General features: G+C 40.8%; 1 protein-coding gene across 5 annotated transcripts in view; it reads left to right on the top strand.

The window, feature by feature from the left end:
- The window catches only part of LTBP1 (latent transforming growth factor beta binding protein 1), a 210737-nt gene that overhangs the window by 29584 nt on the left and 164672 nt on the right, over positions 1–16481 (top strand). The gene's annotated exons all lie outside the window — the stretch shown is intronic.

Genomic DNA, 16481 nt, shown 5'->3' with positions numbered 1-16481 from the left:
AGTTAGCAGTGTTTCTCTTGTGTCTGTGAATTAAAATGTTTTCCTTTTAATGAATGTTTTTGCTGAGGGAATGGAGAGAACAAAAGAGAAGAAGGGCAGTATGTGAAAGTATATAATAGTTGGTAAACAGATAACTTATTTATAGAGTTTCAGATATGTAAAATGAACACTATACAAGCATTTAGTATTATGCTGTTGGGCAGTAGGTGGCAAACTTCACTTCTCTTTTTCCTTGTATTTATTTTCTTACTAGAGATTGCCAGAATTTGAAGAGGCTGGTTTGAGTTCCCTGGAAGATGTCATTTCTTGGCAGTGTAATTTTGAACCACCTATTTTCGTTCAGTGTATATGCCGGATTTTGAACACTCAGTTGGGCTTTCTTTCCCTCTGGGAGTAGTTGAATATGAATAAATTCATAGGTTATTGTTTCTGGTCGCTGTGGATTGAAGCAAAAGATTACTAATATGGCCAATACATTACAAATGAACAAACATCTGCCAAGGACAATGCTACTTAATTTGTATCATGGGACCTTAGCATGTACCTCTACTCTGGTTCTGAAGAATCACCCCATGAAAGCTCAGTTTCCCCTCTGTCACACTTCATTTCCCACTAACAAAATGCTTGAATGAAGAGAGTGAAAGGAAAGGTTTGCTTGAGTACCCTTGTAAGGAGCAATGCATGACATGCTACTAAAAATGCCACAGAAAGAAAAATATTATTATGACAGTTTGGATTCAGAGTGTCCTGCAAGTGGAAGAGATCCCACTGGAGGAACAGGGTGACCCCCAACACCAGCTCCCCTGTTGTTCCAGAGGTCCCCACCCACCCTCTGGAGTAGCTTTTGTGAGGAGGGGGACAGAAAGCTATGGGGGAAAGGGAGAATTGGCAAAAATTGCCTTCCTCCATGGGGAGTCTGGATTTAAACCTATGAATCAGCTATGGAAGGTTTCTTCCATGTCATTCATAGCAGGTGCAAGAGATATAAGCATTTAATTCTGTCCTAAGAAAAGGAATAGACAGTTGCCCTGGTCCAACAAGAGTGCCATGTGCAAACGGATCACAGGATCAAGATGCTGCTTCATGGCACTCAAACCTTTGTATTTAACAGCCCTGACAGCATATGTGGTTCTGGCTTCAATCATGAGATCCACAGGTAAGCTGCATGCATGCCCACCTCTGTACTTTTGAAGTCTCCCTCCTTCCCCTGTGTGTTTGGGGTAGTGAACTGCAGATGAGAGGCACTTTTCCAGTTTTTCTCACCTTTTGGGGCTTAGGCAGCTGGGTACCAGAGATCAGTGGTTACACCCAGATGTGGTGGTCCCTCACTGTCTAGTGCCCTTGTTATCTTCTCAGTTCCATGTAAAGGAGATTCCATTCATTGAGCTTTTAGCAGTTGATAATTTTGTTGAGGTTGATTAATTGATGTTAATTAGTTGCTCCGTCTAATGTGGTTTAGGGTGTGTTCTGCAATCTTCTGTTTTAAATTCTGGATAATGGATATTTATTGCTTAGCCATTTTTATCTGATGCCTAATTCTGTTTTTGTTTTTTTTGTAATGGCTTTATATGATTGTCATTTTATAAATTATGTAAATGTTTTTGGCAGAAAGATGGGATACAGTGGTGGTGGTGGTGGTGGTGGTGGGAGCTTATATAATTAAAATTTAAAAAGTGCTTTGGAGTTTAGCAAAACAGACCTGAAATAGAAGGCTACAAAATGAAAGAACACACTGCAGGATTTGACATACATCCTTTTGAGCAAAGCTGAGCAACATTTTTAGGTTCAAAGGCTGCATTCCCTTGGAGCAAAGCGATGGGGATCACATTCTGGTAGATGAGGTCAAAGCAGGGAATCCTTTTCTTTCTCTGTCCCCTTCATCCATTCATTCTCCCATTCATTCTGTCTCACACATATATACATCATAACTTCTGCAAAATTCCTCTCTCTGGGACCCCCAGTTTCTGTACACTCACATCCTGCCTGCTCCATTCCTGCCTTCCTCCAATTCCTGACTGTCTTCCTTAAGTGGACATGCAAACTCAGGGGTCAAACCATAAAGCTTGTCTAGGCACCATGCTCTGTGATTGGGAGTTGGGTGTGCTTGATGGTCTTGTTTCTTCTTTGGTCTGGTGGCATTTGGACTAGCTTGAGTGTCTGACTAACTGCAAGACATTGAGCATGTTTAACCATGTGTTTTATGGCACGCTTATGACTGACCACTCATGGTTGTTCGTGGGTCATTTTGACTGCGCCATCAGCCCCCTGTGTGTCTGCCACTCCATTTTCCAGTTTTAGTGATAAAAAAATAAACCTCAGAAAACCCGACTCTTCTGAGATATCAATATTTGTCAGGATTTCCTGCAGTGTGCAGGTGGTTGTGCTATAAAATGCCCACTAGAGGGCAGCGTCCCACTGAGCTGCATTGAACTGTACAAGCCATGTGGTCAATGCTCTCTTCCTTGTGTAATTTAAGCTTGTTGCAAATGCGGAAGAGAAGCAGGAAGCAGAGCCATGGTAAAGAAAGATGATTTCCCCCTGTCTGAAGGAGTTCATTCTCTGTAGCAATGGTGCTTGGGGCATCAGGATGATGCACAGAGGAAGGGCAAGCGTGCATGTTGCCTGTGGCAGGCTCACCTCTGATTTTTAGAATTAGAGATAGTAAAGTTAGCATTTTTTAGCCACTTACTTCCACATTTACTTCAGGAGTTTGAGAACAGCAGTTGTATACTGTAAATGCTATTGTAAGTTTTATTAAAGAGGTTAAATTTAGGCCTGTAAGCTTTAATTGATAATCAACAGGCAGAACAATCCTGTAGAGGTTATGTGTATGGGAGAAAGTCCGTGGTGGTGGAGGAGCCATCACTTCCCAAACCCTTCTGGACTGTTGCCAGCCAGAGTACAAGGGGTGTGTATGTGTGTATGTATTGGCAGGGTATTCCCCCCTCCCTCTGATTAGTATTAGGGCTGCTCTTAATCCCAGCTCTTGTCTTTGCTGAACTTTCATCCTTCAGCTAAGGTGCCGTGAGAATCTTTGCAGCCTTTGCAGTGTTCTTACAAAGCTTGCAACACTCTTGGGATGCAGGGTGGTACTTAAAATTTCACAAGTTATTTGGGTGGTCATTACCTTTTATTCTTTCTTTACATTAAACAAGGGCAAGATACTCTACTCAGCTGCTGTCTGCCCATTGCATTAGATTTTTTTTAAAAAGGTGCTGGGAAAATTGCTTGAAGAGGATGTATCATAGTTCCCAGTAATATTGTGCAGAAAAAAAGATGGCTGGAATTCCAGGATGTAGTGTCAGCTAGTTTTAACAATAGCTTTAGTTATTCTTTAGAATTTTACTGCTGTAGAAACTTATTTTCTGCTTTTCATGTTTTAACTGTGATTATATGTTATCATTTTAATTATTCATTTGTCCTGATGGTTCACATGTAACACACATAACAAAATAACATCTCTTATATTAATTAGATCTGAACTTAAACTGCTAACCTCCAGGTTTCAATCCTAATTACATTATTTATTTACTGATCACTGGATTATGCTATTGATTCTTCAAAGTAAGGTGCTGGAAAGTTTTCTGCCAATTCAAAGGCAATGAAAGTTGACACTTTAAAAAAAATAGCCTCAGTGGTCTTGCTGTAGTAGATACTGCAGTGGTAGATACAGAATTCCTTGGGAACGCCTGTTAAATGTTTCTCACACCACAAGTGAAGTTCAAAGGCCATTTTTCTTTTTGATGCTGAAAGGGGCAGATTGCCTGAAAGTCACTATGTAATTTTTGCCAAGTTGTTTGTCATATGGTGAATACTGCTGTTTCCCCCACCCCCTCCTTTTGATAATATTCCCAATGTTTTAAATTAGGGGTGACTCACAAAGGACTTTATATCTGATCCAATATCTTTCCTAATGTGCAGTGTAATTCAGCAAAAATCTGTATTCTGTGTCATTGATTCTTTTTAAGTACTTTGACCAACTTATTTAGCAAATTGACTGTTTTCCAGCAATTTCAGAACAATACATAAGAAGTGGGATTTCATGTAGATAAACTGACAAATTTTGGCCATTTAATATTGAAGATAAAGGACCTATTTGAGAGTTTGCTACAATACCCCTTTTCATTCCAATTTTGTTACTGTAGAAAGAATTTTCTACTTATTGAATTAGCTTGAACATAAAATGAATGCATTCTGTTGTCTATTGTGAATCTCCTGTTAGGAAAATAAAATAAAATTCTGTGACTTAGGAGGTTTTAATTTATTTTCTTTTTATGCTTATTTTCCTTTGTATGGTTGTTTCAGTATGTCTTCATACACTTATATTGTTGAAGTATGTCATATACATACATTTATCCAAAAGACAGGGTTGGCTGTAGGTCTTTGTCAACTGTATGCTCAGTGTCAAATCCAGATCAGCTGTCATACAATGTGTGGAATGGCCTGCAGGAAGGTGCAGAAACGTGCTTTGGCTCAGAAGATTGGATTATAAAATTGGACTTGCAAAACTTGTATTCAGCCGGATATGTTATTCAGCCAGACCTCAGGCTTTTTTCTCGTGAAATATTGGCAATAAAAATAGCCACAACTACATTCCATGTGATGTTGGAGACTGCCCTGTGTGCATTCACTTGAATAGCGTGGGTTGTTACAATAGCCATATCAATTGGTAGCTTCTTACTAGAGACTGGTTTTTTTGTGTGTGTGGAGTTATATCAAATGACACAATTGGTAATTTATATCTTTTGGTAGATACTTCATCACTGATCTCCAGCATAGCCCTTCTGTGCACTCAGCCCTTGCTGAGCTGAACTTCCTCATATCCAGCTGTTGCCATGTCCTAGTCTTCTGAATGTTCACATTCTGGAATTCATCCTTGCTTGTTTGTAAATAAATTGCTACGGCTGGGCATTAAAATTTCTGTGTGGATTGGCTCTGTTTAGAAGCAGGGGTGCTGTTTCATGGGTCAAAGAGACTTTAATTGGGAGGAGGCATCAAGATTCAGCAAATTTGATGGCACTGGCCCCGTTCAGAAGACACCTTAAACCACGGCTTTAACTATGGTGGTTAAGCCAGAAAGCCAGGCTGTGTTCAGAAGACACCTTAAACCACGGCTTTAACCACAGTGAATAAGGCTTTCTGGCTTAACCACTGTGGTTAAAGCTGTGGTTTAAAGTGTCTTCTGAACACAGCCCTGCTTTCTGGCTTAACCACCATGGTTAAAGCCGTGGTTTAAGGTGTCTTCTGAATGGGGCCCCAGTGTTGGATACACTCAACATGAAATTGCAATTTTGTATTTCTTTTGATTTATTATAGTTTTAATTGCAATTGAATTTACAAAAACAACAACTGGACATGATCTAGCCAGTGTGATGCACTTTTAAATCCCATGTATGTCATTGAAAAAAGTTGAGTGTAGTTATAATGCACTTCTCAATGGTATACCTTGAATTGGGCACCAGGCAAGTAAAAGTTGCAATGTAGTGTCTAGCTATGAAATAAAAGGAAATTATTTACAATCTGTAATCCTTATTGGGGCAGAGAAGAGAGAAATTATGTGGGAGGTATAAAGTCCTCCGGTTTTGGTTAGAGCCAGATTAGCCACAAGGGGAATGCTGCTAAGTCTGGAACAGAAGTCTGTAGAAGGCAGCAATTTTGTTGCAGCTGCAGATGGAAGGGATTTTCCCTTTCTAATACTACTTTGCCTCCTGTACTTCTGATCCTCAGGAGCAGTACAGGGAGAAAGAAAAGAGACAGGGTAGATGCTGTGCTAGATTCCGCACTGGATTGTACTGTACAATTTCATTTCCCTGAAGTAGCCAAGAGGAGGAGTGCAACAAGGAGTAAAGTATATGAAGGATTGGCTGAGAGGCATGTGTGAGTGAGTAGCAGCTGTCCATTAGCTATTTAGGTTTAAGGAAGAGAGCCCCCTTGTAGAATGGATTTCCCTTCCCCCTCTGCAGCCCCACCCCAACCCTAAGAAACAAATTTGGGGGGTAGACTGTTGGCACACGGGAGAGGAGATGATGGGGAAGTCCTGTTGCACAAGCAGACTTCCTCTTGTGCGACATTGGATCCAACCCATTGTGTAGTCAGAAGCAAGAGAGGGAGGGGGATGGAGTAGCATTACTGTACAGGTAGAAGAGGGATTTGGTAAATCACAGAGCCATGTTTAATGGCGCAGAAATGGCCTCCAGAATTTGTTGTAGTAGAGACAGTCACTTTCCTGATATCTCATGTAAAGTGCTAGAATTCATCCTAGTGGCAATACTGCATAGAAGGAAAATGCCTTTCCAGGCCTTTTGAAAATGGACAAGTGATCCAAGAGCCTCCTAACAGTAGATATATAAAGTTTGCTATTTTTGGAAAAGCTTGTGACAGGAGAGGGGCATCTCATCCCATCAACTTTTTCCTACAATAAGAAGTGCATCAACTGAATATGCTAGTGCTGTATTTTACAAGTACAACTCCATCTAGTCTTAGAATATGGGCTGAATTTCAGTACAGGGTGTGGAGAAGTGTGGCCTACTAGGTGCTTGCTCAGCTGTTGCCATTCCTTGCTTACTACACCTAGTAGAAGTGGGATGGTAGTCTGGGTCCCTTAGCGAATGAGTGCCTCGTTAAAAAAGGAGGTTGTGAAGCCATTTCTAAAATCCTAGTTGGGTCACCCTGATGAATGAACTGAACTGGCTATTAACTGCACTGGCTACTAACAGGTACTGGGAATGCATTTCATCAGTGCTTAAAAAGCTCCATCAGCTTCCATAGTGTTTGTGATCACAATTGCACTTACCTTTGAAGTCCAACACAGCTTGGGACTTGGATACTTGGGGAAACATCTCCTCCCATCTCAACCTGTCTGTGCACTTAGATGTTCCTCAGAGGTCCTCTGCTGTGTTCTCCTTGCCATCCGAAATGAGGTGGGGAGACATGGGGAGAAGGGTTTTGTGTTTGCTGTGCCTTGCTTATGGAAGTTCCTCTCCAGGGAGGCTTGCCTGGTCTCTATGCCAATGTTTTTTAGGTACCAGGCAAAGACCTTTCTTCCCTAGGATTTTAGCTTTGATGTGTTTCCCCCTCTTGCTGTGATTGTTTTTAATGCTGCATTTTTATTATGTTTTGTTAAACCAGTCTGGAAATGTTGACTTGTAAGCCACAAAAAGTAATAAATAAATAAAAAACACTCCCTGTTCTCTTCCCTCCCCCCTTTCCTATGCAGATAGTATGTCTGTTCAGGGAGAAATTTAATGTTCCCTCCTCAAAGTTAATTTTCTCAGTCAGAATTGAACTAAAATGGCTTCAAGCCAGGCACTTTTTGATTCATCTAGGATATGGATGGAATTTGTAATCTGCATGTAGACATGAAAGTAAATTGTCTGTCTGGCTTCCCCCCTCCCCCCTTAACATTTCTGATAACTGCCTAATTTAAGTGGCCGGGCCTCTCTTATTTAGATGCTTGCTTGAGTATTCCCATCACTCAGCCTGATGTTTGGGTTACAGTTCTTCTTGGCAAGCAGACATAGGCAATGAAACCTGTGATGTCGACCTGTTTCCTTTGTGCAAGAGGCTCAAGTTGTTTCTGCATGCTACACTACTGTGATAAGATTGCTGCAAACACAAAGCTACAATCAGTAGAAAAATAAGCTCTTTAAACTGCTGAAATTTTACTTTTCTAGAATGTGCTCATATTTGTCTGCAGTGCCTTGTCAACCCCGAACAAATTAATGCTACTAGAAGACAGCCGTGTGTTTGCTTAATGCTAAAATATGGCTTTCTGTCACTTTTGTCTTCATGAATTAAACCTATATTTGTAGATCACTGCAGAACTTTCTTCTAGTTTGATTAACTGACCTTTCTTAGCACTGAGCAATAAACCTAGGGCAAACTAAAAAAATGTAACCAGTTCCATGAGGCTCAGAGGTCTTTCGTCTTCTGTTTCTTGAACAACAGCCCTCCAGGCCTCATGGCTGGCTGGCAAACCACTTTTGAAACTGAGGAAAGATTGAAAAGCAATTTGTGCTAAGGTGTGAGAAACTGATGGTGATCTGTTTGTTTGGCTTTTTAAAGTCAAAAATCCCAATGAACATGCTTAGAAGTTGCTCTTTCAATCATGATATTGGGATTTTGTAAGGGATGAGCCCTTTTGGATCATTCTAAAGATCTAACTATTGCTGCATGCTGCTTCCTACACTGGCCATCCACATCCCTGTAGTGTTGTTTCTCAGCAACTGGTATTCAGTAGCATATAACCTCTGAATGTGGAGGTTCCATGAAGTATCATGGCTAATAGTAGCCTTTAATAGATCTATTAATAGACCTATTTAATTTACTTTAATTAAGCTGTGCTTCAAGTAAAATAGTTCAAATGAAGCAAGTAGTTAGGACTGCTGAACTAAAGAGTACATCACACTTGTTGATTTCAATATTTGGATGTTAAAGCAATATTGGCAGCTATTTCATCTGTAACATGGGGGGGGGAATAAAACATCAGTTATAACTTTGGTACTGAAAAGGAAACTTCAAAAATAGTAATCAGAGTTTTGCTTTTGTGTAAAATCATACATGCAATTTAAAAAGGCTCAGTTTTCACATTACTGTATTAGTTCTTGAGACATTGCTTTAATGTATTTCTTCACTGTGTTAACTGAGAAATAATATGCTGTTACATAATAAGATTATGTATTATGAATGTTTCTTTCCTTGTTTGATGCACACTAGCATGCTCCTTAAGATGATAATTTAAACTAGGCTAATATAATTGGAAAATCAAGCATGTACTGCTTTGACATCCCTAAGAGTGGAAGAAACAAAGGAAGGCCAGAGCAGACATCCAGTAAAGAAGAACGGAAATTGAAAGCACGTGGGGGGGAAAGCTTCTCAAACCTAGCGCTAAGGATGTAATTTCAAACACCTTATAGCATCTCCTTTTTGTTTATATAGTTTTAACTTGTTTTAATGGTAGGATTCAGTTTCAAGATTAAGCAAAAAATCCTTATGCAGTGTGAAGCACCATTCATGTACCAGTCAGGCTACTGTCCTGTTTTGCCTTTGTAGCACAAAGACAGTGTCATAAAGTTTAAAGCCATACACTGGGGGGGGTGCACTCTGCACCAAAAATCCAGGGGTTCACCGGACCTCCGACAAACCTCCGAAATCGCGACATGGTTAGGGGGCAGTTTTAAAACCGTCAGAAACCCATGGTGCGGTTAGTTTGTTTGGAGCCCCGAATAGATACAAAGATTATTTAGGTGAAGTGAGGGCAAGCTTAATGTTGATGGACAGCTAACTGAACACACTTCCATATTAGGAAGATGCTGAGGAGGGAACGGGGGAAGTTTTGAGATTCACATCTGTGGCTAACCAATAGCCACAGTCTCCTCCCTGTCCCCCCTCCAATCACAGTGCAAAAGATATAACCCATTTCCCCCCACCCTGGACTCATTCGTTTGCTAGCTCATGGAGCAAGAAAGAATCCAAGTTCCACTCCCCATATCCACTATTGATGTTGGCTGAAAGGCAGGATTTAGGAAAAATGGCTCACATTATGAAAATAATGAAAACCATTCTATGTAAATGAGTTGTCCCAAGAAGTGATGATGACTGCCAGGCAGTGTAGATCCATACAGCTTCACAAGCCAATATTAGGATACGGAAAAGAATCTTGTGCCAAAGGCTGATCTGTGTACTGCAAGTATGGACGCAACTTGGCCAGGCATAAAGTCAAGAGAAGAAGGGGTGGTGAGAGAAAAGTTTGCTAGCACTAGTATATCTCCTGTTTTTAGACAGGACTCAAGTTTATCTGCTTTGAAAATATATATAAAAAATAATGGTATTATATTTATATTTCTTCTTGTCTGACCTCTCATAGGGAGACTCCCATATTTCACCCCATTAGAGCAAATGGTCAGGCAACAGATCTCTATTTTTATAAACTGAAGCAGATCTCTATTTTTATAAACTGAAGATGCACAACTGTGCATCAGCAAAGTAAAGGATAAAAGATCCTGTGCAGGTGTGTGTGTGTGTGTGTGTTATGGGGTTTTTTTGAGGGTTTTTTTTTAAAAAAAAAATCCTAAAAATCAAGGTATGAAAGGATCTGTTTTAAACTTGGCATGACTAAAACCCTACTTAAGAGTTACCAGGTGGCAAGTTTCATCTCTTTATCTTTAAAAATGATGGAGATGTATGCATTTTTGTTACTTTCCATTGAAACTATGAGTAATCTGGCAGTGTGGGGAGACAGAGCCACCCCAAAAATTGGGGCAGGGAATCACCTCATTGGAGCTCTGCCCCAAATTTCGGGGAGGAGCAGACCTGCTCTGTACACCCTACCATACATCATATGTTTCATGTGGAGAAAAACAAGCAAAGCCATACAGTGTGAAAAAATTTACATTAGTTGAGATCAAGACAACACCATAGAATTCCTGACTTTGTTCTTTTTATTGGCTTATCCCATTCCATATCATAAACTGCTTTTGAATCTGGAGGCATGTGGGCTGTCTGTTGAGAAATACAAGTCCAGAACTCCTTTTGGGTCTGTGATTCTTTGGATCCAGAACAATATTTATATGTGGTGTTCTTAAATGGTTTAACATGTAGAGACCACAGAATCAATGAATTGTAGAGTTGGAAAGGGCCTATAAGGCCATTGAGTCCAACCCCCTGCTCAATGCAGGAATCCAGCTTAAAGCATACCTGACCAATTTCTATCATACCTGACAGAATTCTAGCTATTCCCCAGTTTGTATGTTTGAAAGTATTTGGTGAACTGTCTTTATCATTCTTATAGCATGCAAGGTTTCTAGCAAAAGAAAAGGAATGAACAAAGCTCATTTTTAGAAGAAACTAGAGATTTCCCTAAAAGCCAGAGGAATGACTTATAGACTTTAAATTTACCTACTGCAAATAAGAAAGCAACCTATTCCTAGACCTCTGGTATGCAGTCTGGGCTTTTGGTCCAGAGCACTTAAGAAAATATAGGCAAAGTGGTTTTGGAATAAGAATGCCAAGTTCTTTCAGACATTGTTGGTTCAGGCATGTGTCAGAAATAGCCACATAGTTGCTTCTTGCAAGCTGACATTGGACTGAAGTTACACCTATTTTTACAGCAGAAGGGCTAGATTCTTTTCACCTACTTTATCCATGTTGATCATGGGCTGAAGACAGGGATACAGTGTTCTTTGGTTAGCAATGTTTGCATTTCTCTGCATTCCAGGGTGATGAATTTGGATTTCAGAAATGAGAAACAGCAAATTATATGCCCTTTTACTCCCTACGTAAGATAGAAGATAGCAATTATATGCATGCTTTACAAATCAGAAGACACCAACAGCTGTTTGACATGCAGTAAACTCTTAGACCCAGTTCTGAAAATACGTTTTTCATTCATGCAAGTACTCCTGTCTGTTCTAATTGTGTACTTGTGCAAGCATCCATGTCATATGAGATGGGGATATGTAATACTTAGGGGGTGTCTATACGACAATGCATTGGCACCACGAGCCCCCCAAATCCTGCACTTGTGCGCCTGAGGGGTTGTCCCCACGGCAAGGAGCGAGCACGGGTTTTTTCATCAATCAGAGGAGGGGGAGAGGGGGAGGGCCAGTGAGCTGAATGGCCCCTGGAACAGCTCTGTGTGATTCTTCTGGCGTAGTTGGGAGAAAGAAACGCTTCATGGGGAAAGCCCAAGGTGGGAAGAAACTGGGAGGAGCCGCTGCTGCCCTGTGCGCTGTTGTTGGAGTTAAGTTTTGATAACTAAAAATATGGGGAACAACAATTCTATAACAAAGTTCTAAATTCTAAACTCTAATTCTAAAACAAAGTGTAAGCTTTGTGGGGGGAATGGACAGACTTTACATGGATTTTGTAGGTATAGATGAACACTCATTTAGGAATATAAAACAACTCTCTGTAGTCAGTAACACTAGAAAAATGAGAAATTTTGGAAGGAAATGGAAACTCAGACACACAAGAATCTGAGCATATCCTAAACACAAAGACAACCTCAGAAGGAGTACAGAGAGGGTGATTTTTTCATTGTGTATATTCTGGCTACAATTCAAGTCAGTAACATATGAGCTAGAAGTTGTGTGCCCAGCTGGATGCACCTGTGTGTTGTTTTATTGTGGCTCCCCAGTGCCGCTTCTACTGTAGGGGAATTTTAACTTGTAATTTGCCAGTATAGCTGTGAAGGACAGGAAGCCAAAATTAAATAGAAACCTGGATGCATATTTATGGACTCCTGGATCATGACCTCCAAGCGTACACCTGTCTAGAGATACAATTCTATTGAAATTTGACACAAGAGTCATCACCTTTCACAAACTAAACAGAAGCTCAAACCTCGTGATGACCACATACACAGATACGTATGTGAAAAGGCTAACTGTTAAGCTCTCTTTTGATTGTTACAATTCTTTATGCGAATATGGAAGTGCTAAGTTGAATATGGTTGACATTTTTGAAAGTTGTCAATTCTGACCTTCACATTTGTTGGTTTCTTTTGATTTTAAAGGAGGGGGTGGTTGGGCTTCTATGGCAAGTATTTTTGGATTTCTGATGAAAGCCTTGAAGGTCAATTCATTGACTAGGTGCACTGTTATAGTTCCTGTGATGTGAAACTTTAGATCAGTTACAGTAGCTTGATTATTGGATAAGCGTATTCCCAACCCTGAGTATCTTCTTTCTGGCACAGCAAACCTCATGACTGTCCCACAATGCATTGTGCACAAAAAACATGTATTTTCTTTGCTAGAATGCTAGCTCTACGTTAACATTGAGTGCACTTATGTCAGAAGTCCTTAACTATAAAGTGCCAAACTACACATTACTCCATTATAAAGAGAAAGCAACATGGCAAACACAGTGTGGCCATTTTCATTGTCCATCTTATGATTGCTGTTTGAGTTCCAAATTTGTGAGCATTCACAGGCACCGTTGTGGTGAGAAGTAATCCCTGAGGGCCATCCACTGGGAGTCCTGTGGCACCAGCAGGTGGGAAAAGGGTTACCTTTGAGGCCAACCCTCCTCAAACCACTCAGAGCCCTGCGGCCTGAGGGGGGTTTGACACTGGAAGGCCTCCCTATCCCAGGAGGGTGAAGCCCGTCTGGTGGTGAAGGAACAAGCACCACTTGATGGGCATTGATTGCCTCGCCCGATCCCAACAATGGCCTCATAAGTGGCCAGTAGATGATGCCCGCTTAGGCCTTCCCCCTTTTGCAGATCTTTTAATAAATGTGTCCCATATTTAATCCCACTCTTGTGTCTCAACTTGTTATTTCTCACCCTTCACTTCCGCAATGAGTATTTGAGTCCCAAGGAACTCTTACTCATACATATGGCAGCCATTGACAGGAATTAGATTATTTGTTTCCTACAGAAAATTAAAGTGGTATTTTAAAATGCACCCGAAGTAAACTGGGAATAAAAGATAAATAATAAAATACCTAAGTAGCATAAATACACATGCAAATGTGTTCTTAAATGTAAGCTCTCCAGTCCAGAGGTATGTCTATATTTAAGTGTGAACTGTAGAAGATATTTCAAGACACATCAGAAACTATTAAACTATATTTGCTCCCACTTGACTTTGTTGAATATTCTAGGGTGAATAGTCAACAAATATTCCACTTAACTGAATGGGGCTCCTCTTCCACTGAACTAAATGGGGAGCTTCTTTCAAGTAGTTCCATTATGTCCTTCAAAGCTTCTGCATCCACAAGAAGAAAGGGGCAAAAATGTGTAATATCTATCCAGAAAAGTAAGTGCTGGTGGTTTAAAAATCTATGGAAAGGAAAAGTCAAACCCAATTTACTCTGTTATGTTAATTGGGGGCAGCATCAGCAGCCCCCTGAATGAAGGCAAGTTTCCATTGGAATCCACAGCTGGGCAGAGATTAGTCTCTTTGCTGTAGAGCCTGTGTGAGTAGCAAGAAGGCGCCTTGCCAGTATTTTCAGGCAAGCAGACAGACCCCATTGCAGTTGTATTTGAACACATGGCAGACACACGCTCAAACAGAAAGCCAGTAGCCATGAATGACAATTAGTCAACCTCTTCATATTATTGCAAGGTAATTAGACAGAGAAATATTTCTCAATTCCAGGCTGAATTCATTATGCTTCCAGTTCATTTTAATCTATCTTTTAGTCATGCCTTTGCTTATGTGATATTACTGTCTGTCACTTCTGCAAGGGTTTTTCCATCTTTGATATGCAAAGGCACCTGCTCATAGAAAACCAAAGGGTGCGCCACTAGATTATTCTAAGGAAAGAACAAATGTTGGAGAATGCAAGTACTCTGACTAATTTAAATTAGAAAATACACATTGTGATTGTGTGTATGCTTTTAGATTCTTAAATCAATTCTTAAATATTTTTGGCAGATATGTTACTTTACTTGGGGAAGAAGATAGAAAGATGGCTAAGCTACTAGAAAGAATTGATATTGCGAGAAGATTATTTGGGGAGGAAGCCATTTAAAAAAAGAAATTGCTGGCTTAGCATCAGACTTACAGTAAATAACATACATTTGTAAAAGATGGTTGGAGTTAGGGTTGGCTTATTTAGTCTAGACAGTATTTTTCTTGCCAAATGTTACTTCTCTCAGTTCTGCCTGTCATAATTGTTTGATAAAGGCAGTCCAAGAATTTGTCGTATTAAGAGAATTTTCTTGAGTTTTAGAGTGTGTGGTATTTGGATGTATACTACAATACTTTAATGGTTTTAAATTGGTAACAAGGGCATTGCCACACATTCACACCAGTCTTTAACTGTGTAGAGCAGGGATTCATAACCTTTTCAGCCCCGTGGTCCACATGACACATCTGCTGGGATGGCAAGAGCTGCACATATGTGTGCGTGTGCACAGACATTCATCTGCAAAATATATATCTCCCTCTCTTTCACACACACACCCTTCCCTAGAATCCCAGAAAAAGGCAGGTGGGAAAGAAAAAAATACTCTAGAAATGGACTCTGGTTCTTGCCACAGAAGCCCCATTCCTAGAAAGTCCTAGGAAGCAGGTAAGAGCCTTCAAGCTGTGCTTCCAAGAATGCTCCAGGGAAGCATATGAGTCTACTCCTAGAGCAGATTTCCTATTTTTCTGGGGGGGTCCACCAGATGATTCTTGTGGGGCTTCCTATAGCACCCACAGACTGCACTTTTTGATCCCTGGGAGCTGTCTAAATGCCCTGTATACCCTTTGAATGCTGCACAGTGGCACTGTGTAGTTTTTATGGAGCAACCGCCAACTCACACCCACCACAAGCTTTCCTTGCAAAACTATGTACTTAAAAAGTCGCTGATTTACTGTGACTTTTTCATTTATTCCGGGTTATCCATGGGCGTTGTGAAAAAGTTCAAATCTGGTGAGAGAGGCTGACTTTTTTGGGGATGGGAAAGCGCAGGAATACAGGGCAGGGTGTGGGCTTTCCCAGGCAGAAAGCGCATTCCCTCCTGCCCCTGTCTAGCTTTATCAGGTTAGCACCACAGCAGCGATGCTGCAGGCTTCTGACACCCTTCCAAGGTGGCAGTGTATAGATACCCCAGCCCTGATTTAGAGCTAACCCTTCTTGACATACGAAGTGTGACTGCCCCACTGTTTGGCCTATGTATTGGACGTAATGTTGCAATAGTGCCTATGTGGCTGAGTAAAAGTTTAAACCCCTTCCTATGCTTCCATCACATCTGCAGAGATGGGTTGTACTGGTGTTGAAGCAGAAATGGATAGCTCCGTGTTATGTTTAAACCCAGGATCCTGGCTTGTTCCCTGTTTATGATCCTGGCTTGTCGGGAGCAACATACCAAGATCCATTTTAGGTTTGCTTACCTGTTTGCTTGAGAGGGAGGAGCAAAGCAGGAATGCTGTCCATTCACAATAAGATAGTGAAATCAACTCCTGGTTATGTCCAAGCTTTCTCCATCTCAGCAGTACAATTGAGAGGGAGAGGAAATAGACATTTTGTTCCTGCTACTTCGAAAGAATTAAAATAGGAGATCCTTGCCAATTTACTGCAAATCACCCAGAGACCTACCAGTATATCTAGATCTACCTTTTGCCACCCTTGCCTTACTGTGTGCCTCTAAAATGCACCATTTGGTGGCTGTACCAATGCAGAGAGCTGATCTGTTGTAGGCTCATCGCCGCATGGTGAACCAAGTATTACCACTGTCCCAATAGAAATTCTCAATAAATTAAATTCTTGTCCCCTTGAGGAAGGTTTCCATTGAGATGCATTGGGCTTTTCACAATTTTATTAAAGTTTCATTCCCTCCTTCCGCGCTGCCACCTCCCAGATGGCTAATTTGGTGCTTATACCCATGTGCAGGCCTGTGTGGGTCCTGGCAACATGGCGGACTAAGTGTTACCACTCTCCCACAATCATGGAATGGTGGAAGTATGATAGCACTCAGCTCATTGTGTGGTCTGTACGATGAAAGAGCCATGTGTTGCTTATGGTTATTACATGATAGGTTTGCTTGGT

The sequence above is a fragment of the Elgaria multicarinata genome, chromosome 4, assembly GCF_023053635.1.
Source record: "Elgaria multicarinata webbii isolate HBS135686 ecotype San Diego chromosome 4, rElgMul1.1.pri, whole genome shotgun sequence".
Lineage (NCBI taxonomy): Eukaryota > Metazoa > Chordata > Lepidosauria > Squamata > Anguidae > Elgaria > Elgaria multicarinata.
Note: the sequence above shows the minus strand (reverse complement) of the source record. Positions and strands in the feature narration are given on the sequence as shown.